The 23,630-nt window shown below is 52.1% G+C and overlaps 1 protein-coding gene across 5 annotated transcripts in view; it reads left to right on the forward strand.

The window, feature by feature from the left end:
* The window catches only part of PKNOX2 (PBX/knotted 1 homeobox 2), a 256,856-nt gene that overhangs the window by 73,101 nt on the left and 160,125 nt on the right, over positions 1-23,630 (forward strand). The gene's annotated exons all lie outside the window — the stretch shown is intronic.

Genomic DNA, 23,630 nt, shown 5'->3' on the forward strand with positions numbered 1-23,630 from the left:
GCCGGGAGAGGAGGACCTGGGCCAAGTTCATAGCTCGCGCTTGCTTTTATGTCTGGTTGTTTCTGGAGAGACACGAGGGAGGAAAAAGGAGGTACTGCTGGTCGCCTCCCTTCCATCAGCACGGGAGCTGCTCCCCGCCTTATCCGTCTGTGTATTTCCTCATATTGGTTCTCCCACTTGGCATAAGGCTTCCCACCTGTAGGCCCTGGCCTAAGTCCAGTCTGCTCGTTGCGACCTCCTTCGGTGATCCAGCTAGAAGTGATTTCTCCCTCTTCTGAGATGCTGCGCCTCATCCTTCTGCTGGGCATCCCTCTGCCCGCGCTTCGCTGTGTGCCCTCAGCGAGGCTGTGAGCTCCTGGAGGCTAGGCTGGGATCCCCTGCTCCTTGTTTCCCCTCTGCACCCTCCACCTAGGCGCCGCTCAGGCAATGTCAGCTGGAAGGGCTGGCCTGGGGCTGCACAGCTTCCCTACCCTGCTTCGGGGGCTCCCGGGGGCTGAGCGGCTGCGACTTTGATAGTACATTGGCTCCCAACCAGTCCACGGAATTTTAAATGATTAAACGTTGTCAGCGCATATCTTCACCTCTGTGTAAAAATAGATTGACTGTAATGAGCATTTGAATAAATCATAAGAATGGCCGCCCTGCGATCGTCTAACATCCTGCCGATGGCTGCCCGGTGAGTGAGCAGGGCGCCGGCCCTCCGCCTAATGGCCTGCGCGGCAGTGCTGGTGCCTCTGTGATTGACAGGGCGCGGCTCCCAGGGCATCCCCTTTCCGCCCAGCTCGGAGTGGTCGATCCCCAGACACCGGGCTGGGGAAGGGTGCCTCCCTCCATCCTGTTCCAGGAAAGCCTACCTAGGAGATGGGGCCGGGGTGGGGGGAGCCAGAGTAGGAAGATAATGACCTTTGCGAGAATCGATGTCTCCTCGCACCAGAGGTTAGAGGGACCTCATCAGTCAAGTCAGTATGAGAGGAGCAAGCCGAGCGTGAAGCTTCCTGAGACCGGGATACGTGTAGGGGAAATAAGTCTGCACGTTCCGTCCCTGTCCCCGAGAACAGCCGGGCTCCTGGCCCGGGCCCACCCACACCTGGGGGACCTCCCTCGTAGGGACACTCTGGGACCCGCACAGAGGAACGGGGAAGAGTGGGGATCTTCAGGTCCTGGGACTCTGAAAGGGGAAGATTCAAAGGATCTTCCTGGGAGTGTTTTTTGCTAAAGAGGAGCCTGCCTTTTGGAGGGGGAGGAAGAAAAGGTGGGACGGGACCTGCGGAGGAGGGAACAGTCTGCGAGTCTGAAGTGAGGGCTGGATTTGAGAGGGAAACAGCAAACATTCTAATTTAATTCAAGTGGTGTTCCAGTTATTATGGCTGTGTAACAAACCACCCCGAGACATAGTGACTTAACACCGTTCATTATGCTCCTTTATTCTGTGAGTCAGGAGTTCAAACAGGGCACGGTGGGGAGACTGCCTCTGAGCCCCAGGTCTGGGGTCTCTGCTGGGGCAGAAGCTGGGTGCTGGAATCATCTGGAGGCTCGTTCGCTCATCCCTCTGGGGGTGGATACCAGCTGTTGGCTGAGGCGCTAGCTGGGGCTGTCCACCAGGTCCACGTGCCCTTTCCACGTGGCCTGGACATCTTTATAACGTGGATCGACGGGGCTGCACTGCCCAAGCCCGGCAGTATCACGTTCACACGTTGCCCTGGTTGGGGGCAGGCACAAAGGCCCACCTGAGTTTAGAGAAGGGGACATGGACACTGCCCCTGCAGCCACGTCTCAAAGCAGGAGTACCCACAGCACATCAGATGAAGAGTGTGTTTGGGGGGTACTATGTTGTAGCAGCCGTCTTTGGGGAGCACTACTCAGGCCTGGCCCAGCACAGCCTCATCTACGCCCGAGGCAGCTAAGGAAACCTGCCTCCAAGAACCAGACTGTCTAAACCCACCCAATGTCTGGCTTTAAAGGCACCGCCCCCCACAGCCAGGCTAGGCTCCGCCCCCAGGGGGGCATTCCCCGAGGACACGCTGGTGTTAGGAGGCCCTGCAGTTGGTACCACAGCGCTCCCCAACCTTTCTGGCACCAGGGACTGGTTTCGTGGAAGACAGTTTCCCCGGATCGGGAGGGTGGGGGTGGGGGTGGGGGAGGGGAGGGATGCTTCAGGCAGTAATGCGAGCCATGCTGAGCGGCAGATGAAGCTTGCTAGCTCGCCGCTCACCTCCTGCTGTGCAGCCCGGTTCCTAACAGGCTGCGGACCCCTGCGCTACGTTATAGTCCTTCTCTGCAACAATGGGTCCAGTTTGCAACCCACAGCTTGAAGTGCCAGGTCTGGAGAGGGCCTTAGACCTGTGACAAGGACTCCACAAGCCTTGAGCCCTTCATTCCCAGGCATAGCTCCCACACCCTCCACTCCCTGGCCTTCCGGGCTGGGGGAGGCTTCAGCCAAAGATCAGACCGAAGGGGCTGTTGGGTCTGTCAGGGTGTGCAGGGGGCGTGGGCTATGCGGGCAGCCCTTCCTCCGTGATCCTCGTGTCCTTTCCTCTCCATGCTTCCTCTTTGCCACACACACTGTAACCTGTGGAGGCGGGGCCTTTGAGGACCAGGCTCCAGTTCCTTTGCCGTTTTCCTGACCCGGATGCAGCTAAGTTTTGGAAGAGAATCTGAGTACCCTGGATGCCTTGTTGTGACTTAAGGGGATAGAAACAAAACTCAAGCAACCACAGGGTGGGAGCAGAACCAGTTGGTTTTTCCAAAGGGCCAAGATATGAGAATGGCTAATGGTGAAAGGGAGGGGGCAGGGAAGAGAGGGGCAAAGGGGCTTGGTTTTGATGAAAAGTTTTGGTGGGAGAGTCTTGGAGTCTCCCACAAGTCGACTTAATATTAATAGTAATAACTCATTTGTTGAGCACTTACTACATGCTAGACACTCTGCTCAGCATGTGATGTGCATATTCTTATTGAAACCCTCGAACTGTTTTATGAGACACTGTTACTACCTTGGTATTACATACAGAAAGGGAGCAGAGGCTCAGAGACAAGAGAGGTACCATAGTCAGTGACACAGTAAGTTAGTCACAGAGTTGAAATCAAACTTATGACTCTATCCTAGAGACTTAATCACTTCATTATGCGGCCCCAAGAATCTCAAGTTTACTCTCCTGTAACAGGGGATGTCTGATGACATCACCTCCAATGTTACCCTCAGTTCTAAGATTTTAAATGTTCAGAAAAGATTCTGGGAACTGACTTAGACACCTCTAAAGTGGAGGCCGGCTTTGTGGAAATGGGTCTGTGTGAAAGCACGGAATGATTTCCTGTTCTCTCCTTTCCCCTTTTGTGAAACTTAGGTCAGGAAACCAATGTTTAATTTGGGCAGGTGAAGGAAACAGATAAAAACCTAAAAGATCATTTGTATTTTCAAGGCTTCAACTTGGGGGGAAAAACATTGGGTTTGAAGTCCAAAGCTGGGGTTTGAGTCTCAGCCCCATGACTTAGAACCTCTGTGGTTCTGCATACATCTCTTTGGTCTTCAGATTCCTGGTCTCTAGAATGGAAATGGGATTGTACACCCTTCCCAGGACGGCTGTGAGGACTAAATGAAATCCAGCACGTGTGAGCTGTAGAGCCATTCCTGGCACACAGTATGTATACAGTAATGGTTCAGCCATCCACTCACCCAGTACGTTAGGAAAAAGTAGAGATGGAAAGACTGTTCCTCTCCGTTGCTGCTGACAGAGATGGTCTAGCATCTTTCCTTTAACTGTACTCTCCATAAAAGTTCACTCATGAACTATTGATATTTTAATAATACACATTAGCATCTTGCCCTTTGACAGATGAATATTGAATGAGCAATAAAGAGGCAAAAAAGTAACCAGGTACATGGCTGTGGGGAAACTGGAATCATGAGTGGTTGTCGGAGGGAAGGCCCCTTTCTAGGGACCTTGTGACTCACCTCTCTCTCCAGTGGCCCCTAGGAAACAGCTCTTAAAAGGAGCTCAGAATCCGGTCCAGCCCAGCCCAGTCAGGGCAGGATTTGTCCCCGGTTTTCCTTCACTTGGCTGGAGGGGACTTGGGAGAAGACAGAAAAAGGTCATTAAAGAGCTGCTGAAGGCCTGGACTTTTCACCCTCGCATGAAATACCTGGCATCTCCCCTTCCCTTTGCGGAAGGTGCAGGCTTCTTCCCCGCATACTCTCTTCTGCTCCGTAAATTAAAAGTCTGCAGACCGAGTGCCCTCAAGAAATCAGGCAACAAGCTTAGAAATAACTCAAACCACTTCCGCCCCCTCTCCGTCCTCCGCCCGCCAGGTCTTGGTGGGGCCTGTGCGTGGGGTGTGTGTGTGAAGGTTTACGAGACAGAACTTCCTGCCTTTGCAGCTCCTGCTGCAGCCCCGCTGCCACAGCCTCCATTTTTTCGTGGCCTCCATCTGGCCTGGGAGTCCTCGAGTGTGCAGAGAACAGTGACAGGGGCTCTTCGTTGGTCCGGCTTAATGGGTGTGATTTAATGACATTTGTGGCAGATTCAGATTTATACGGCTTTCTGAGCTGCAAATCTGCTTTCTAAATGTAGAATTTTTGTGGAGTGGTAAAAAAATAATGGCTGTTCTGTGATTCCTGCCTCCCGAGCTAGGAGATTGCAATTTACATTATGCAAATAGACATTATGCAATCAGGCACTTTAGCAGGAATGTGGCAGCAGAGAGGCCGCTGATGAGAGAGAGGTCTGCAGCCCCAACTGGAGGGGCCCTGGAAGAGCCGAGATGACGTGGGGAGGGGGTGGGGCGGGCGGAGGGGCCCAGAGATGAGTGCTTCCGGGGGCTGCCAAAGCGACTCTCTCAATTAATGGCTTTGTTTAATCATACCCCCTGTCCAGAGGACTATTGTCTTACGGATAATTTCGTTTGCCTAACGAGATTTTGCTAATTAAATCTCCTTTCAGTTGGTGTGACCGTGACTGCAGGAGAGGGGCTATTTGGAGTCTTCTCCATAAACCTTTCTGGAGAGGAACAGGGAAGGGGGGCGGGGAGGGAGGGGAGGAGATGAAGGAGGGGAGGGAGAACCTTCCCTGCTAAGCAGGCCTCGGGAAGCTTCCAGCAGGGCTTGGAGCTACAAGGTGGCTGCCACCACCCACCTGGCCTTTCTCTCCAGTTCTCTGGAAATGCGGGTACACATCAATCTTTATCCAGCCTGAGGGGTTCCCCCCGCTTTACGCTTCCTCTGTGGCTCCTGTGGCCTCCACCATTACCCTTCTCAAGTCCTTCCCAGATCCCCAGAGCTTCTTCGGGATTTCCAGACACTGCTCCCAGCAGCTCTGGCTGTGGGTGGTGGCAGTGGTGATGCAGGAACGCTCCCCTGGCCTTCACTGTTAGCCAGCCAGCCTGGCTCTTCAGAGAAGAAAAATTGCTCCCAAATTGGCCATTTCTCCAGCGATAATTGCATGAATCAAAGAGGAGAAGACCTTGTCAAATTCATGTATCATCAGACTGAGCCAGGACTAGCCTCCTGTATGTGGAGGAGCCTAGCGCCATGCCAGCAATAGCTGGAGCCTAATTAATGCTCTTGTGAGCGTGTGCCCGTGTCACGCCTGTGCTCCTCCATCCCCAGGGGTTCTTTACTGTCTGCGGCTTCCTTGGCCTGGCTGGCCAGGGGCCTCCCAGCTCAGCCCTGTCTACTTTTCCTGCTTCATCTCCTGCCCGCCTCATAGCTCCCTCCTCCCTGTTACTTACAGACACTTCTATTCCTGGTACCCAAATATACCAGGTTGCTCAGTTCCCCCCAAATACTCTGTATCACTTCACACCTCAGTGCCTTTGCACTTGCTGTTCCCTCTGCCTGGAATCTCCTCGTCCTGAATAGCCCCTGTGCCTCCTGCAATACCCAGCTCACATATCTCCTCTCTGACTACTGCTCACGGCGCTTCCTGCCTTTCCTGAAACACTGCTGTCCTCCCTCATCCTGTGCGTTGTCAAAGCACCTCAAACATATGTATCTATCTATCCAGGTTAAGAACTGAATCTTATTCTTCTCCTAATCCCAGTACCTAGAATCATCCCTGGCCACAAGAGGCCCCCTGCAAGTTTGGTTTGGTTGAATGAAAAAATGAAGGAACGAACCAAGGGGCAGGGGGTGGAGTGATGGAGAGGTGTTCTCTAGTAAGTCCTCCAAACCCCAGGAAGGGCGATGGGGGCGGGGCAGGAGGCTGATTTCTGTGGGGGCTCTGCAGAGTTACTTGCCCATCCATTACCTTTACTTCCTGGGTGGGAAAGCCTTAATTCCCCCTGTGTGCCAGGCCCTGCACTAGGTGTGTCAGCATCTCCTGTTGCGCATTCTCACGTGGATCCTGTGAAGTGGGTATTGTTTTTGCAGAGGGCACTGAGGATAGTCTATCCTCATCAGAGAGCAAGGCAGTGTTTACTTGTAACTGGGTCCAGTGGTGGGGACCCAGCAGGCTCTACCTCTAGGTAGGTGAAAGCTCTTATGCTTCCCAGTCTTCCCTCCCCGTCTATCCATCTATTCAACCATCCATCCATCCATCCGTCCATCCAACTATCCATCTATCCCATCCATCCATCCATCCATCCATCCATCCATCCATCCATCCATCCGTCCGTCCATCCGTCCATCCGTCCATCCATCCATCCATCCATCCATCCATCCATCCATCCTGACTAGAACCTCAGCTGTTGCACCCTGGGCTGTCCCCGTGCTGGAATGCCTGGGTTCCTGCACTGGGAGGGCCTGTGCGTCTGTGTGTGTGCTGGGGGATGGGCGAAACCCCGGCCCCACAGATGGCTCCCGGCTGCTGGCTCTGGTCTGTTGCCCAGCTAGCGGTGGGGATGTGAGGATAAAGGAGTCTGCCTTCCATGCTGTAGAGCATGGGGGAAGTCCAGGAGAAACGGCTCGCATCCTCCTACGTGATAAGGGCATAAGCCTGTTGCCTGTGTCTGTGCAGGCCGCAGGGTGTGTTTGTGTGAGGCAGTGTTTGAAGACAGTGCTTTATGTTTTTCTTGGTTCCTGAGTTTCAGTGCTTTGCTTTTTGCCCTGAAGTTTTTCCCTTGGTGCCCATGTTCTGTCTCTTCACCGAGGCTTGTAACCATCTTAACATCCCCACCATGCTATCTATGCTCTGAGTCTGAAGGGTTTCTTGGTACATAAATAGGTGCTCAACAAACACTCTGTGATGCACTGAATGAGTGAATGAGCTTGAGCTTGAGCCCTGTTATTTAGGTAGCTGGGACCTTTGGATTTAATTTTCTCATTCAGAAAGCAGGAATTCTAACACTACCTATTCTATCTTTCTTGAAGGGTTGTTGGTGGAAGATTATAAGAGATATGTGAAAGTGTTTTATAAACTATAAAGCAAGTGTAAGGGGTTATTATTATAATGGTTATTACACTTGAAGTGATCATTGTGTTTGAAAATTAGGGATTCTGTTTTCAGGAATATAAAATCATCCAGGCCGTGTCGGAACTCTGAGGCTTACAGAGCAATTATTATGGGAACTGATTCCCCATTGGCCCAACTATGGGGACTTCCAGGGGCCGGGGTGGGAGGAGGGGTCTGGTGAAGAGGGCCCATCTTCATTTGTGCCACCTGTCCCCCAAGTGGACCCACACAAATGGTCTCTCTTGAGTCTCAGCCGTTGCCCCGTCTTCTGTGCCTCATTATCTTTGCATGTGCTGTTCCCTCTGCTAGGTAAGCTTTTCCCCTTTTCTCCACTGGTCTTTTGACCCTCTTGTGCCTAGTTGCTGCACTGTCCCGAGCTCCCTGCTTGCACAGTATGCCTCCCTGAGGGCCTTTATCACATGGCATCTGGGACCGTGAACACCAGGGCAGGTGCCGGCGGTCACTCATCTCCGTAGCTCCAGAGCTGAGGGGATGGATGGATGGGTGCGTGAAAGGTGAAGCGGAGGGTTGGGGCTTGGTAGGTGCACAGGATTTGAGCTTTTGAAGCACCCTAAGCTGTAGGGGCAGGCAAGGAAGAAGGAGCTTCAGAGAAATTAGCACTGCTGTGCAAATAACCCCGAAATTTCTGAGAGAGGTTTCCCACCCACTCTCAAGTCCAAAAGGTTAAGTAGGCTGATCCTCCCTGGAGTCTCTGGGCCTGGAGGCCCCAGTTCCGTGCAGCTGGGTGACTGGATGTCAGCCAGGTGGGCAGTGAGGCCTCCAGGTTGGAGCTGAGTCCTAAGGACAGGGAGGCACCTGCCCGTTGTGGGTCCTCACAGGCGAGCCGTCACCCACGTGGGGAGGCAGGCGCTGCCTTCCACCATCCCCAACCCTCCCAGATCCTGCCTCTTGGTGGAGTCAGCCCCAGCCGGTGGAGAATCTGCTGGAAGCCCTCCCGGGAGCCTGGCTCCCTCACTTTCCCCCTGTGTTTGGAGGCATCCTGTCTCCACCCTGCTCTGGTCTCTCCCCCATGCCCGCCCACCCCGGGCAACGCTCCTGGAGCCCCAGGCAGCCGCAGCCAGGTGCCAGGGGTTTGGGAGGCTTTTCATGCACTGAACCTATTTGTGAGTGTTTTGCAAAGTGTTTAATCCAAGGTGTTCCCTCCATTAAATTAGTGCAAACATCTGGGTCCCACATCCAGCTCCATTTGCATTCTGTGCCGTTTATTACAGCGGGAAATGGGAAGGCACCTTAGGGATACTTAGGACTGAATTGGGGTGGGTTTTGGGGGTGGGCGTCCGAGGGTGCCTGTGAGGTCAGTCCACGAGGCAGACCCATCTCCGACCTGGGACCGGTGTGGAGCCGCTTTCTGCTGCAGGGGACCACACGGCGGGTGTGTCTGGGCTCGGGACCGCCCGGCCTTATGGGGGAGGCTGGGTGAGTGTAATTCATGCCCCCAGTCCCCACGTGGGCCCAAGTACCTGCAGGCGCAGGAGGAGTTCACTGCTGTTGTTTTATAACTTTAAACCCAATTTAAAAAAAAGAAAGTGTATCACATTCAAGTGACCCATCTGGGTCTCTCCTGAGGGAGTCTTTCCTGCTGCAAGGTGGGTTTTTTCATCATGAAACTGCTCAGCCTGGGTGGCTGGCTGAGCGTGGGTGGCAGCTCTGTTCCCCGTACCATGTGATTCCAGTACTGTCGAGTACGTCGGGAGTCCTACTATTATCCTTATCCAGGAGGCTGAAGAAGAATAGCTTCTGTTCAGTGCATTATCTGCTGTAACCCTCCCACCAACGCTGTGAGGCAGGTCCTCTAATAATAGAACAGATCAGAGAGCCAGGCTTAATCAGACAGGTTAAGCAACACGCTCATTGTTCCACAACGAGAAAGAGGAGTAGATGGGATGTGAACTCAAGTCCACACGACCCCAAAGCCTACTTCCCACTGCACTAGGACATCTCTCGTGAATGAAGCAGTTGGGATTGGCTTTGTGTTGGGGACCTTGCCCCCTCCCCAAGTCTCCTGGCCAGCACACCCCGGCCGGGCTGTGCGGAGGCCCTGGTCCTAGCCTGCCTGCCCCCATTGGGATGGCATCACCTGGGATTCCCAGGGGCCTGCGATGGTGACTCACCCAAGGGAAGGAATTCCTGGCTTTTGTGGGATGGGGCAGGGAGGAAAAGGAGTAGCCTGGAGAGTGAAGAAGAGGCTCATGGGATGCTCAAGGACTTAGGGGTCACTGAATTCCTTGGTACTGAGCGGGGAAACTGAGGCTCAAAGGAGGCAACACCTTGCCTAAGGCCACCGAGGGTTTGGTGGTAGAGGCTAGACTGGAACCCAGGGCTCCTACCTCCTGGGAGGGGAGTGATGTCAGGGCCTGGGGAGGTCCCAGGGGTCCTGTAGGGTGTGCTGGAATTCTAGATGCAAAGTGTAAATCGAGGCTGGAGCAAGCAACCAGGATGAGAAGGGGATGAAAGGCTCCTCTGCTAAGGATGCTTCTGCACCACATTTAACAAAGAACCTTCCAGGTCCTAGAGGGCTGCTGGCCATCTCTGGCCTGGGCTCTGGGGCAGGTCCGCACCAGCTCCTAGGATTTCACCTAGTGTTGTCGGGGGCGGCAGAACCTGGGAAAGCTGGAGGGGACCCGGGACCTGGGGCAGCACACACTTGGGGGTGTCCAGCTCGCCTTCACCTTCCCCATCTGCCCTGCAGTCTGGGCAGCATCTGGAGGAATAGGGTGCAATGGATTCAAACCTCAGTCCCCTCTCCCACTTCCTCCCTTGATGAGACGGGACCAGGTCTTAGCCTTAGTTTCCCCATCTGTTAAAGAGTGATAAAATCTCATCTTACAGGACCGTCGGGAAAATTAAAGGAAATGGTAGGAATGCTTGACCCTGCTTCTGGATGCAGAGAGCATTGTCGCTGGTTTTCCTTTCTTCTCCATAGCCCGGGTCTACTCTCCCCTTTGGACCCTGTGCCTGCTCTGGGATATGGAGGGATGAGGGGCTCTGTCGACGAGGGTGGGCAGCCCCTGTCTCAGCTCCTCCCCTTCCCTCTTCTCTCCCCTCCCTCCCTCTCTCATGAGAAGACTTTAATAAATGCATCTCAGCATGTGGCCCTGCCTGGGGCTTTGTAAGAATGAATCGCTTATCCCAGCCCTTCCTAGAAATGACAGTCTGCAATCAGTACACATTTATTAAGCACCACTGTGTGTGATACCCAGCTCTAGGCTCAGCAGGGTCAGCCTGAGAGCGATCCCCAGGCTTCTTGTCTCCTCCCAGGACCCCAAAGATTCCTGCTTTCCTTGGCTTTGCTGGATCCCAGGACCATCTGCTGTTACCAGCAGGATTTGGGGTTCCTGTACCCTTTTGTGCCTCTCTGCTTCTACACGAGGTCCTCTTTGCCTTGAGTACCCTCCATCACCCCTCATTTACTTGGTTAGAACTCAGTTTCTTGGTGATGAGTATGTGTGTAACAACATCTCAACTAGGGTTTATCTTCCTTGAGCTCCCGGTGCACACTGGGTGTCTTTCTGTGACTATTATTCACATCATATGTCGATTATATCTTTATTGGAGATGCTTGGCTCTCCAAGGGTAAGGGTACGAAGTGTAGCATCCTAGAACTAGCATGGCCCTAGGGGTCATCTGTTCTCGCCTGCAGGCCAGGTCATGCGCAGTTCATCCCTGACAGAGGAGAATGCTTTCCTCTCCTGTTAGCCTTTGGTGCTCAATAAATGCTTGTTTTGTGGGACAAACCACTGGCATGTTTGAAGGGAGGCTGTCATGGCAGCATGCCTTGCTCTCTAGTTTCCAGGGTGTTCGGCCTGAGAGCACGTCCCTGTCCCTTTTATGTGCAATTCTAGTAAGTATTATTCTCTCTCTTTCACCCGGCCTCAGGATATGGGATCTCCAGATGGAGCTGAGGATCTGCAGAGAAGAATGCGCCCCTTGATTTACTGCCCCTGTGTCTTTGCCCCCGGCATTTCCTTTTCCTGAAAAGTCTTCTCTGTCTGCACGGCCAAACCCTGCCCTTCCTCCCCAGTCTCACACCACCTCTTCTACGAGCCTCAGAGCCCTCAGGGAAAACCAAGCATTTTCTCCCTTCCAGAGCACCTGGCCTGAGTCTCCTGACACTGACCAGGGTCCACCTGCATCCTGAGTATATCTGTCTGTCCCCTTCCATGAAGATGTGTCAGTACAGGGCACATGGCTGATGCTTCTATAGCCCTCACTCCACCTGGCATGGCGCCTGGCACATTCTGAATTTATCACACGTGTTTGCCAAATGAATGGGATTACCATTCATTACATTTGTCACCAGTTACTGGAAACTGGATGCTAGGGCCAGCACAAGAAAAACAGGTGTTAAATTCTGTTTGGTGTGCTGAGCAGACGGGCATTACTTCTGTATGGCAGGCCTGTCAAGTCCCAGACACTGATACTCTACACATGGAGTCTCCGAAACAGAGTGAGCAAGGTGGGCCATTGGAATAAGAGAAGAAAATATTACAACTTTATTTGTATGTATTTTTTTATCTCATCCTATTTAGATTTCTATTTTTGAATATGTTCCCTAAGACATCTCATATATTGGTAGAGCAGTAGGGTGACTATATACACTCCCACACATGCATGTTTATATATGCATGCACTGAGCGTGTATTACACATTTTTTACTGATAGTGTTGAGGACCATGGACTTGGGCCCCTGGCCCACTCTCCAGGAGATGAGTCCAGTGCCTATTTGCTACTGTCTCCGGACAAATGTCCCATCCCCTAGCGTGGCCTCATGTCATGCCTAAAACTATACAGCCTGAAGCTCACTGGCTGGCAAATTCCTTCGGGACCGTGACTTGGGGACCCCCTTCACCTGTGACTCTCCAGGGCCTGGCACATGACAGGCACTCAGTAAATTACATGGGGCTTGAATAATATTTATTTGAATTGAGACTATCTGAGAATCTTTGAAAGTTTTAAAAAATTTGACTTCAATTTAATCCTCAGCTGTCTACTCCCAGATAGTACACTGGACATATTTACTAGAGACACATTATGCAACAAAAAAATAAGTGTATGCCTACTTTGTACCAGGTTCTGAGTTAGGTACTGGGTGTCAAATTTGAGGTCTCTGACCTCAAGTTACTTACATTCCCTTTTTTCAAAAACAACCAAACAAGAAATCATAACGTAAATGAGCACTCCCCTCTTCATTGCGAGTATTTTGAAACAAACGGCCAGGCCTCACACCATTTCCTCTGCAAATGCTCTAGACAGTCATTTAGGGAGGACAGAACCCATCAACCAATGTAGTTGTGTTCTAGGGACTGTGCTATAGCCGCTGGGCATGGCCAGGGCCCAGGGGAAGCCGGTAGTGGTAGTTCTCCCGGCAGGGGTGGGGTGGGCGGGTAGAATGGGGTCAGGAATGATTTTTGTATAAATGATGCTTAGGCTGAGTCTCTAAGCTTAACTTCTAGGCTCCCATGTTGAAATTTCAGAAGCCAAGAGGGGACCTATCAGATAAGGGGTGGGTTTGAATAGAGGGAGATGGCGGGCACAGAAGACAGAACACTTACAGATCCTAACAGCTGTCCTCCATCATCTTAAGACCAGAAGCCGAGTCCTCTTGCCCAGGGTTGCAGAACCAGAGATTGTCAGCGGCAGAATCTGGGCTCGGCGGCTCCTCCCTGGCCTCCCTCCGCCTGCTCTCCACACTTGGAGGACCCATGGCGCAGGCTGGGCCTGCCTCTCCCACACACGCAGGCTGCTGTGGCCGGGAACAGCACACTCTGCGCTCCCAGTGCCTCTGGGCTCTGGGCACCCCCTTCTCCCTCCAGCAGCTTCCGGAGGGTCCATAGGCCTGCAGCCCCGGAACCATCACGGGCTGCATGTGACTTCTTTCTTCCCGTGCAAGTTGAGCACTTGCCACCCTGCTGTCTGTTTTTCCTTGCTAAGGTTCAGTTCTAATTATGTTGATTTTCTTCATCCCACCCCCTCCTGGAAGCTTATTAGGTTGAATATTTTTATTTATTATCATTTCGCCCAACTCCTGCCAGCATTTCCAATTACTCTCCCCGCTTCCTTGTAATTGTCTTTCTGTAATGGCTCTGAAACAATTGCGCTAAATGAGGTGTCTCCTGGAAGATGAGAGTCTCACTTCATTAAAGGCTAATGTATTCTCAGCTCCAGCTCTGTGGGGCTAGCTTGGAAGGAAGACATTTAAACAGCTTCTTTTATTTTATAGGGAGCAACTTTTCAGCGACGAAGATGTCTGTGGGGTATATGTGTATGTGTGTGCGTTGCTTGATTTTAATTTAAAGAAAGTTTATGAAATAGCCTAAGTCTTCCTATTGATGAAACTCTCTGTCTCCGGGTAGCTGAGATTTACGCAGGTGGGGTCCAGGGCTCTGGAGCAGGATGGACAGGGGCGTTTTATTCTGATGTCCTCCCTGCCTTTCTGCCAGGTCCCCTCCCTTCCTGCTAGCTCCTGACCTCTTCATGCCTCCCTCCTGTGTCAGCTTCCACTGGGTGATGACCTCCTGTTGTGTATTATTGTTTTCAGTTTATATATCCTAACTCATTCATTCATTCATTCATTTGCTGCTTCCTCATTTACTTGTTCATTTGTTATTCATTCAACAAATGTTTATTGCCTGCTATGTTCAGGCATCATTCAGGATGGGGATATGCCCTTTGGGAGCTTAGAGATCAGTGGGAGGACAGAGGCGGATGACAGGTAAGCAGGCACTTCTAGTACATTGTGTTAAATGCTGTAATCAGGCAAGGGAGGACCACCTGAAAGCACCTAGGAGGGCACCAGGTAAAATCTAGTGGGGTCGAGGATGGCTTCTAGAGGGCAGGGCCTGGGGTCTGGGTTGATACCGGAGGATGAGGAGTTAGCCAAGTGACAAGGGCGTGGCTGGAAGTACCTGAGGCCGAGGGAACTTCCGTACTACAGGGGGCTTGGCGGGTGAGTGAAATGCAAGCTTTTCCATCTGACAGGAGCCCCGTGTGGGACAGGGGCTGTGATGGGAGGAGGGGCTGGAGATCATGGAGGGTCTTGAAGGCTCGGCTACCGAAGGATTGGGGGACGTAGAAGAATTTTAAGCTGAGGATCGATTTGGCCAGATCTGTCTTGGAAAGATTGCTCCTGCTTCAGTGTGGAGAGGCGATTGGAGGAAGGCAAAAAATTAAAAAAGGCAAGGAGACCTTTTAGGAAACTATCGCAAGTGATGATGGTGCCCTGCCTGGAGGAGGTGGCAGAGGAGAATGAGAAGCTGTGTACGTTTGTGAGGTGTTACAGGTGGAGAAATGACAGGCTTGGGGTGGGGGTAGGGGTGACGGTGAGGGGGCATTAAGGATGAGATCTGCTTTCTGGCTTGGGGAGTCTGGTGAATGTGTGTGGTGGGGTCCCAATATCCAGGACAAGGCCCGTGGGAGGTCTGTGCAGCTCCCCCAGGATGTGGGACCACCAGGCTCAAATCCCAGGAGATGCAGGGTCCCTGTCCCCAGTGACAGCTACGGAGTCCCAGTGCCTTCGCCAGCAGGGCCCGTAGGTGGCATGTGGGCGTCTGCTCACTCCAATAAAGGGCCACCTGTAGCTGCATCGTCGAGCTCCGAGCTGAGCACCTGTGCTCTGAGCTGAGCAGGTCACCTCTTAGCTCTGACTTCTGACCCAGGCAACACAACCTGTACCAAGGCCTCCGAGCGTTGCCCAGGCAGCTCCCGTGGTAAAGGGCTGTCTCTTCTAAAGCATTTTCTATTTCATAGTCAAGAAGGAGTAGGATATGTTTGGGTTGGAAGTGAAGAATGTAAGCTTACACCAGGTGGTGAATCAAGTTCACCCAGCAGTGTTTTTATGCCTCCGAGGCACGTTTTTTTTTTTTTTTTTAGGATCCCTGTAAGCTTGTGAGCAATGGTGGTGGTGATAGTGATAAAAGTAATGATAATGACTTCTCCATTTATCAAGGCCTGCTATGTCCCACACACTCTATTAATCATTGCCTGAAGTATCTCATTTAGTCCTTGCCACAGTCCTATCATGTGGATATTATTATTGGCACAGAGAGGTTAAGTAAGCAGGCCCAGGATGCCCAGCCTGCGGTTTCCTTCTCAGAATCAAGGAAGGAGGCAGTTGGCCACACCAGGCCAGGAGAAGTGGCTTGTTCCGTCCTCCACTTGCTGTTTTCCCGTGCTTTTCATGCCCCTTGTTATGAATTACTTTTTTCAGCTTATATATCTTGACTCACTCATTCACTCACTCACCCATTCATTCATTCATTCATTCATGTGTATCCTTCAAGGCCCTGTGCAAATGCCGCTGACTCCCGAGCAGAGCCAGAACTCGCCCACTCCGTGGTTCCCAGAATACATACATTTCTCAGTTATAGCTGCTGATTTGTAGTGAGTTCTTTGAGTGTCTGTCACCTCAGCTCTACTTTGGGTTTTCCCTGGGAAGGGATCTTGGCTAACTCCTCTTCATATCCTTGGTACCCAGCACTGGGCCTGGTGCACAGTTATCCTATGAATAAATAAATACTACTAGGGAAGACAGGATGCTCCGGAGGGGCCCGGGAGGTCAGCTTACAGGAGCTCCCCGCGCCCTGTCCATTGCAGGAGGAGCAGATATGCTGCTCAGCTACGCTCCGGACTGGGCTCAGCTCCCCGGGGCGACTGGCTGGCAATAAGGGGCAGCGTCAGGAACACAATTCTCTCTGTGCTCTGGGAGAACGCGGGGGTGAGGTAAGTGCCCCTCCAGGGAAAGGACTGAAGGAAGAAGTGTGGAGCTGGATGTTTACTCTGATGAGGTGCTTATGTAACACCAGGCTTCCTCGGGCTCCCAGGGGCTGAAGAGAGCGCACACCAAGGAAACAAACAAACAGAGATGGCAAGCCACTTGCACTATTAGACAACCAAAGGGAAGCAGTGTGCGCATTTGACGTCTTCCGCAAAAATTTAGCGCCGGGGCAATTGCTAAGCAGCCTTTTTTTTTTTTTTTTTTACAAAGAATGAAATGTGTCCAAATATTCAAGTGCAAAAGTCACCAATAGTTTTCCATCCCCTCAAATCTCGCTGCAATTGCCACCCCTCCCAGGCTGTGATGGGGTTCCGGGAGATGTTGCCCTCAGGAGAGGCGGAGGCCACCTCTTCAGGAGCTCCCTCCTTAGCCTACAGAGTCAGGGCTCCGGTCACAGCTTGTGGGCAGCGAGGGGAGAAGGAGGAGGAAGGAAGCACTGGCTCTGAGAGCCAGGGGTCCTGATCACTAAATAGCTGTGTGACTTGGGGCAAGTGACTTACCCTTTCTGAGCCACAGTTTCTACATCTGTGGATGAAAAGAACCATCAACTTTGCCCTAACTCACAGGCCTGTTTTGAGCCTCTGTACCCCGTGGCAACACATGGGGGGCGGTCCTGACCACTTCCTGCCTATCATTCAGGTTGGGTAGCGCAGAACCCTCTGCCTGCTCTCTCCCTCTAGCTCTGGAGCTGAGTCAGGCCTCCCCGCCTCAGTTTCCATAACACTGGGGACAAGGATCCAGGTGAGTTCTAAGTCTGAAGCCCCCTGGGGCTCTTGGAAACAAGAGGCCAGGCCTCCTGAGCCCAAGGGAAATGGGGACCTGAACTCTGTGCTGCAGAACAATGAGAAATTTAGGGTAAGAAGTCTTCAGATCCCAGAATGGAGCTAGACAGAACATCACTCTGTGCATTTAATAAATATTCATTGAGGACCTACCACGTGCCAAGCATTGTGTCACTTACTGAGAATGCATGGGCAACACAGTTCCTGTGGCAGCCCCTGTCCTTTCAGAGCTCACGGTCTAGCAGGTATTCCAGATTAGTGCCCAATCCTCTCCATTTCATAGACGAGAGAGGAAATACGGCCCAGGAGAGGCAGTGACTATTACAAGGTCACGTAGCCAGTTAGTGGACTTGGCAGGATCAAAAACCCGCCTTGTGAAGTTGAAATGAACTGATGCTTGCCGAGGGCTCAGAGCCACTCTGGGCACCGCCTGGTGAATGCGCTGTATGTGTTTCCGCGGGGTCTCCAGGCTCTAGGAGCGTGGGCCTTTGCCCCTCATTGGCCCTGAGCTCCAGCCTCACTCGTCTTGAGTCCGGGTGTTTTGAGATGAGACTGAGCCACCCCCAGGGTGACGCTGACAAAGGGACGATGAGAAGGACAGTGGGCCCGAGGCTCTTGGCTCTCCGCATTGTACTCTTCCATTCGGCCAAGGCTTCTGGAGGGCTGGCCTTGTGCCAGGCACTGGGGCTGAACAGCCCTGCAAGCCCCCTACCCTCGAGGGATTTATATGTCAGTGGGGGAGGGGGCTGCACACCCCCATAAGTGAGCCAGGTGTTTTCCTAATGAGACAAAGGTTATGAGAGTCCAGTACAGTGTGATTTAGTAGAGCTTAACCCGGATGGTGGGTTACGGGGCAGTGAAGGTGGGGCTGTAGGGCAGGGGGATTGGGGTGCATTTTCTTCGCTACTGGAGATTGCCCTGCCAAACGAGGGGGGACTCTGGAGAGCTTCTGCTCAGCTCTACACACCAGTCTCTAAAGCTCAGCATCCCAGGTAACATATCAATACTGAGATTGGGGCTTCCCTGGTGGCGCAGTGGTTAAGAATCCACCTGCCAATGCAGGGGACACAGGTTTGAGCCCTGGTCCGGGAGGATCCCACATGCCGTGGAGCAGCTAAGCCCGTGCGCCACAACTACTGAGCCTGCGCTCTAGAGCCCGCGAGCCACAACTACTGAGCCCATGTGCCACAACTACTGAAGCCCGCATGCCTGGAGCCCATGCTCCGCAGCAAGAGAAGCCACCGCAATGAGAAGCCCGCGCACCACAACGAAGAGTAGCCCCCGCTTGCCGCAACTAGAGAAAGCCTGCACGCAGTAACGAAGACCCAGCACAGCCAAAAAAATTATAATTAAATAAATAAATAATCCTCAGATTGGCTTGAAAAAAATTAAAAAAAAAATACTGAGATTGTCTCTACCCTGCCCAGCCCCCCACCAGGAAGTAGTGCATCCAGAATGAGCCCCCTCAGATTTCACCACTATCCCCTTGTGGGTCTCAGTGACCTCCCTCCATTATAATTCGGAATCAGGAGTAAAAGAAATACAGAAAGAACAGCACTATTTTTCTGATGTTCCTTGGGCCAAGTTTTATCATCTGAAACGGGGACATTTAACCTGCCCAGGAAGATTAAGGAGATGACCTCCAGAGCAGATTCCCAGGTGTCACTCTCCAGTCCTGAAGAAACACAGGGAACATTTCATTCCAGGGCACTGGCAACTGCTGGGGAGCTATCACAGCATCCCCATTCCACGTTCAGGGAAAAGCCATCTCTTCCTTCTCCCAGCCCCTCTCAGCAATCTGGGCATCTGTTTGTATCGGTTATTTTGTCCAGGAATCAAAGACTTCCTTTGGACTTGTGTGACTCTCTTTTCATTCATCAGGTGAGCCCTTGGGTGGGTGGCCCCAGGACTGGTACCCTAGGACCCCATCACCAAGGGCTGGGATCCCACAGGCCATCTCATGATTAGGGATCAACTGGACACAGTCTTGATAGCACTTCAGGACCCAACTGAACAAAGTCAGGAGCCTTCCCAGGAAATTGACAAGCATAGGGAAGCAGGCGGAGATCTGAGCAAACCTGGATGTGGAGACTTCATGGTCCACAATCCTGGTTTCTTACATTCCTTGTGTGTGCCTGAGTCCAAAGAAGGTCATCTTGCCCATCCTCCTGTCTCCAGGTAGGACTGCAGTTAACCAATGTACCAAACAGGTGAAAATCTCCCTAATTCCTGAGAATATCCATTCACAGAGAATAAAGAGGGGCTCTGGAAAGGAAGGAAATGGATCTGAATCAGCCCACTGAATCTGTCTCTTCAGACATCCATCAGAAGCATCCTTAAAAGAGACATTTGACTCCGAATCAAGTGTCTTCCTTCCTCTGGGTCTCTTCCCCATTGCCTCGCACTCTGGCTGGGCATCTCAGGGGCAAACCCAGGAACAACAGAGACATTTTGACCAGATAGTACTCACTTTGTCTGTGTTTGGGGTGGGGGCATAGGGGCAGGCCAGATTTCATCCAACAAGTACCCGGGTGCTCGCTAAGCCAGTCCTGGGCTGACAGACCCCAGGCTCCCCAAAGACGCCTATCCACTTAGCCCTGGGGATTGGTGCTCAACCGGGCCTCCCCTACTGGTGTCCTGATCCTTTGGCCCCAATCTCTAGAGCTCACTTTTTGTCCACCAGTCCCCTGGCTTGATAGCCCCCGGAGAGATGCTTTCTTCCCAGGTCGTTGGCCACTCCTGGGCTCTCAGCAGATAAAGCCCGCTGCTCTTCCCCAGCCCAGCTGCTGGAATGGATGCAGATTTCTTAGTAATGATCTTCCAGCAGGAGCAGTGGAGACAGAGGAGCTGCTGCTGCTGCCTCCAACATCAAAGCTTGCCGCCTGGCTTTGGTAGAATGTTAAGAACTGCGAGATAATTAAGTTGCATTTCTGTGCACTGTTTACTGTTGCTCTCAACCGATCACTATTCCATAGGGGCTAATCTGCGCAGGGCTTTTTTTTTTTTTTTCTTTGCAGTGCCTGTGTGTACCACATTCTTCATATGCTTCAGTTACAATTTTAATTTTACTATTATTAAATCTTCCCCAAAGCTGTATTATTCTGTGCCTCTGAGCTGGAATTCCTGATTTGGGGACTGCCTCTGGGCCTGTTCACAAATCATTGTTCTTGTTTACAAAAGAACATACATTAAAACTCAGCGCTGGAGGAATCCTGGCTCCCTTCGCTTCTCCCTGTCCCGGCTCACCTGGCTGTAGGAAGTGGGGGGAGAGGCGAGACAGCAGAAGGGGTCTGGCAATTCTTAGGATTTTTCTGTTTGAAAGAGCATCTTCATGGCCTCCAATGGCCAAAGGAGAGGATAGGAAGTTGAGTGCAGGTGGGGCCGGCCAGTGAGCTGGAGGCTTCGTTTTTATAGCCTATAGGATACCAGTAGTAAGGGCTCTGTATTTATTCCAGCAGACAGTGTAGCCTAATAGTTAGGAGTGTGAGCATTGGAATCAGATACATCTGGGTTAGAGAACTGACTTCTTCACTTACTTAGGCCTGTGACATTGCACTGTTAGATAACATTGCTCAGCCTCAGTTTCTGCTTTAAAAATAAGGAAAATACAGCAGGTTCTTATTAGTTATCTATTAGTGTATAAAAAATAAATTAAATTAAAAAAAAATAAGGAAAATAATGCTGCCCCACGGGTAAGGATGAAAAGGGATAACGTTTTAGAATGGTGCCCGCCAGATGGGGAGGACTTCGTTTATCCTCGTCATCGTTATCCTCTCATTCTACCTCCTGTCTGTTTTGCTTCCTCCATCGCCTATTGAAAAAGTTTGCTCACTTGACTTTCCCTGGGAAAAGCCTGCCTCTGCTTTCTGTCATCACTAAGCCAGTGGAGTGGAATCGGAAGTGCTTTCCATATGCTCCCAATGACTGGGGACTGGTAGGAATCAGTTACCTGCCTTCTCAAGAAGGAAACAGGTCAGATTCCCGGGGGTCTGAGCCTGTGGAGAGAATGGGGCCCTGCTCTTGCTGAAGGTGGCCCGCCCTGGGGTTTTGAGAGCCCAGAGCCAGCTGCCAGTGGCCACTGCTCAAGCCGGGTCGCTGGACCTGGCGGAAGCAATGCAGCCGGTGTCCCGAGCTCTCCTCCCTGCACCTGCCCCAGCGTCCCTGCCGTCTCAGCCTCCTCCTGAGGTTCCCTCAGCTTCCTTCTTCCCTGTCCCCCTGTCCCCCATGCAGTCACACACACTAAAACCATAACTCTTTTTCCCCTTTCCCATTATCTCTAACCCGTATACTCTGGGAAGTTTAATTTGTTCTCGGTAGTAATCACCATTAACTAGAAATTGTCTTTCTCTGTGTAAACACGTCATTAGTGAAGCTGGTTTTCTGCAGGGTCCAGATTTCATTTTTATTAAAATGAAACACTTTCAGGCGCCTCACTGTGTCCAAGGAGAGAGAGTATAATTTTAACCCATTGGGTTGGCCACAGATAATTGGGCCGGCATTTGATTGGACGATTAGGGAAATATCTTCTTTGCATGCAGTATAATTTGCATTTTTTCCCCACTTACATGAAGCTAAGTCATGCTTTCGTACACAGGCAGTTTTAATGAGCATTATAAATCCTAATGAATATATTTTCATGTTCATTTTATTGGCTTGTTTTTATTACTAGAGGTCTGAAAAACAGGGCCAGTGAAGGAGCCTCAGAGGAAATGGCAGGGGAGAGAGGCACCGTGGCAGCCTTCCACCCCTCCCTTGGCCTCCCCAGGCTGCCGGCGGGTGGGAGGACTCCGCTGATGTGGGAGGGCTGGGCAGGAGGGGGGCAGCTAGGTTCCCTTTAACCCAAACCAGAAGTTGCTCGGGACCCGAGGGGTTACACAGAACATGCCTCTTACCCTGGGGCCCGCGGAGCTCCTGCTGCAGCCTCAGCCGCTGCGGCAGCAGCGGAGCCGTGAGAGCGGTCTGGAGCCGAAGGGGCAGGGAGGTACTTCTGCTCAGGGTCTGGCACGTGCTAGGAACCCCATGCAGGCTGATCAAATGGAATTGGATTGAATTCTGATGCACCAGGAGTTACTATAATCAGAGCACTGGTTTTCAAACCCTACCCTGAAAGACAGCAAGCGTACAGAGCACAATTTTCTCCTGGATGACTCAGAAGGTTCGTCAATGTCTTAGGATCTCAGCACATCATTATGAGCATCAATTACAGGCTTCCAAGTTCTGCTTCTCTCTCCATTCATTCATCCAACAAACATTTGGGAGCACCTACTCTGTTCTAGGCACTGAGCCAGGGCACATACAAAGTGGTCCCTAAAATCTCCACCAGCTCCAGCGTTTTAAAAAATTCTGTGATAAGCGACCAATAAAGTATAAATAAATAAAGTGGCCTGTTTGTTCCAGCTTGTGGCTCTGGTTCTAGATCACTCCATGTGCACCAGGGGTTTGGTCTCTTTCCGTCGGGCACCCTGAGTGCCTCTCTGTGCCCGGGCCGTTCTGCCCCAGAGCGTCGGTGCTCCCCAGGCATCTGCACAGACAAGGCGTTGTGGTCCGGCTCCCGCTCGCTAAGCCTGGCCCTTCGGATTCTCCTGCTCAATGCTTTGCTCCAGCTGAAGGGCACCCTTGGCATCTCCTCCTCTTAGGACCCTGGGGAGGACCTGCCTTCCCTTGCTTCAGAGGACTGACTCAAGCTTGGCTGTGGACCCCGCCGTGGGGAGCCTGGCTGGGGGCCTGCCTGGCCTCCTGTGTCGTCTACCTGCTGATCTTCTGCTCCTCGCCACACACCCTGCTCTCTGCTGACCGTCCCAACTCAATCCTCATCTCCCACCTACCCTTCCCCTCCAATTTTTGGTTTTTTAATCAGAAAGATGTTGGCTGCTCACATGGGTTGGGGGTTTTGAAGATGCTTTAGAAGTGAATTCGACTTAAAACTGTAGTTCAGTTTCCTTTGCCACCATCCCTTCAAGATGGCAGCTCAGCGGCTGGGGTGACCCTCCCTGGAGGCTGACCGTGCCTGCAGGCTGGGCTGCATCCTCTACCGGCACCCCTGCCACACGCACGGAACACAGCTGAACACGCCTTGTTGCGGCCTTCAGGGCGACTTGTGCTTTCCTGCTGTGCAAGAGATGCTTACTGACCAGCTACCCTGTGCTAGATTCTGTGAGAAACAGAAGACTCTCAGAGATGCCCTGTGGTCATGGGAAGGGGACTGGCCCACACGGCAGGGCTGGGTAGAATTCTGGCTTTGCTGCATTCAGTCCTTCACTTCCCTGGGCCTCTTTCCCCTCATCTGTAACGAGGGAATCATAATCCCACCCACATCACAGGAGGTGGAGAAGATTTTAAATGAGACAGTGGTTGTGGAAATTGTAAATGCTGGTCATTATTCAGGCAGAATTTGAACAAGTCCTAAAGTGATTCAGACCGTGGGTCCTGGGTCCTGGCCCATCTCTCACATTTGAAGGGCTGGTGAGAGGGTAAAGAGATGCCTGCTGTCGGGATGGGATGTTGCTGCTTCCTGGATTCGGGTATCTGTGTCTTATGTCCAGCTCTGGCTGGAGTTGCACCACTGGGAGGGTTTGGTAGATCTGGTTCTGCCCTCACCACCACGGTTTGTGCAAAGAACCGTCGATGCCGAGAGAGTGTCTGCACTTGGCCTTGGGCAGTGGGCAGGAACCC

The sequence above is a fragment of the Orcinus orca genome, chromosome 8, assembly GCF_937001465.1.
Source record: "Orcinus orca chromosome 8, mOrcOrc1.1, whole genome shotgun sequence".
Classification (NCBI taxonomy): domain Eukaryota; kingdom Metazoa; phylum Chordata; class Mammalia; order Artiodactyla; family Delphinidae; genus Orcinus; species Orcinus orca.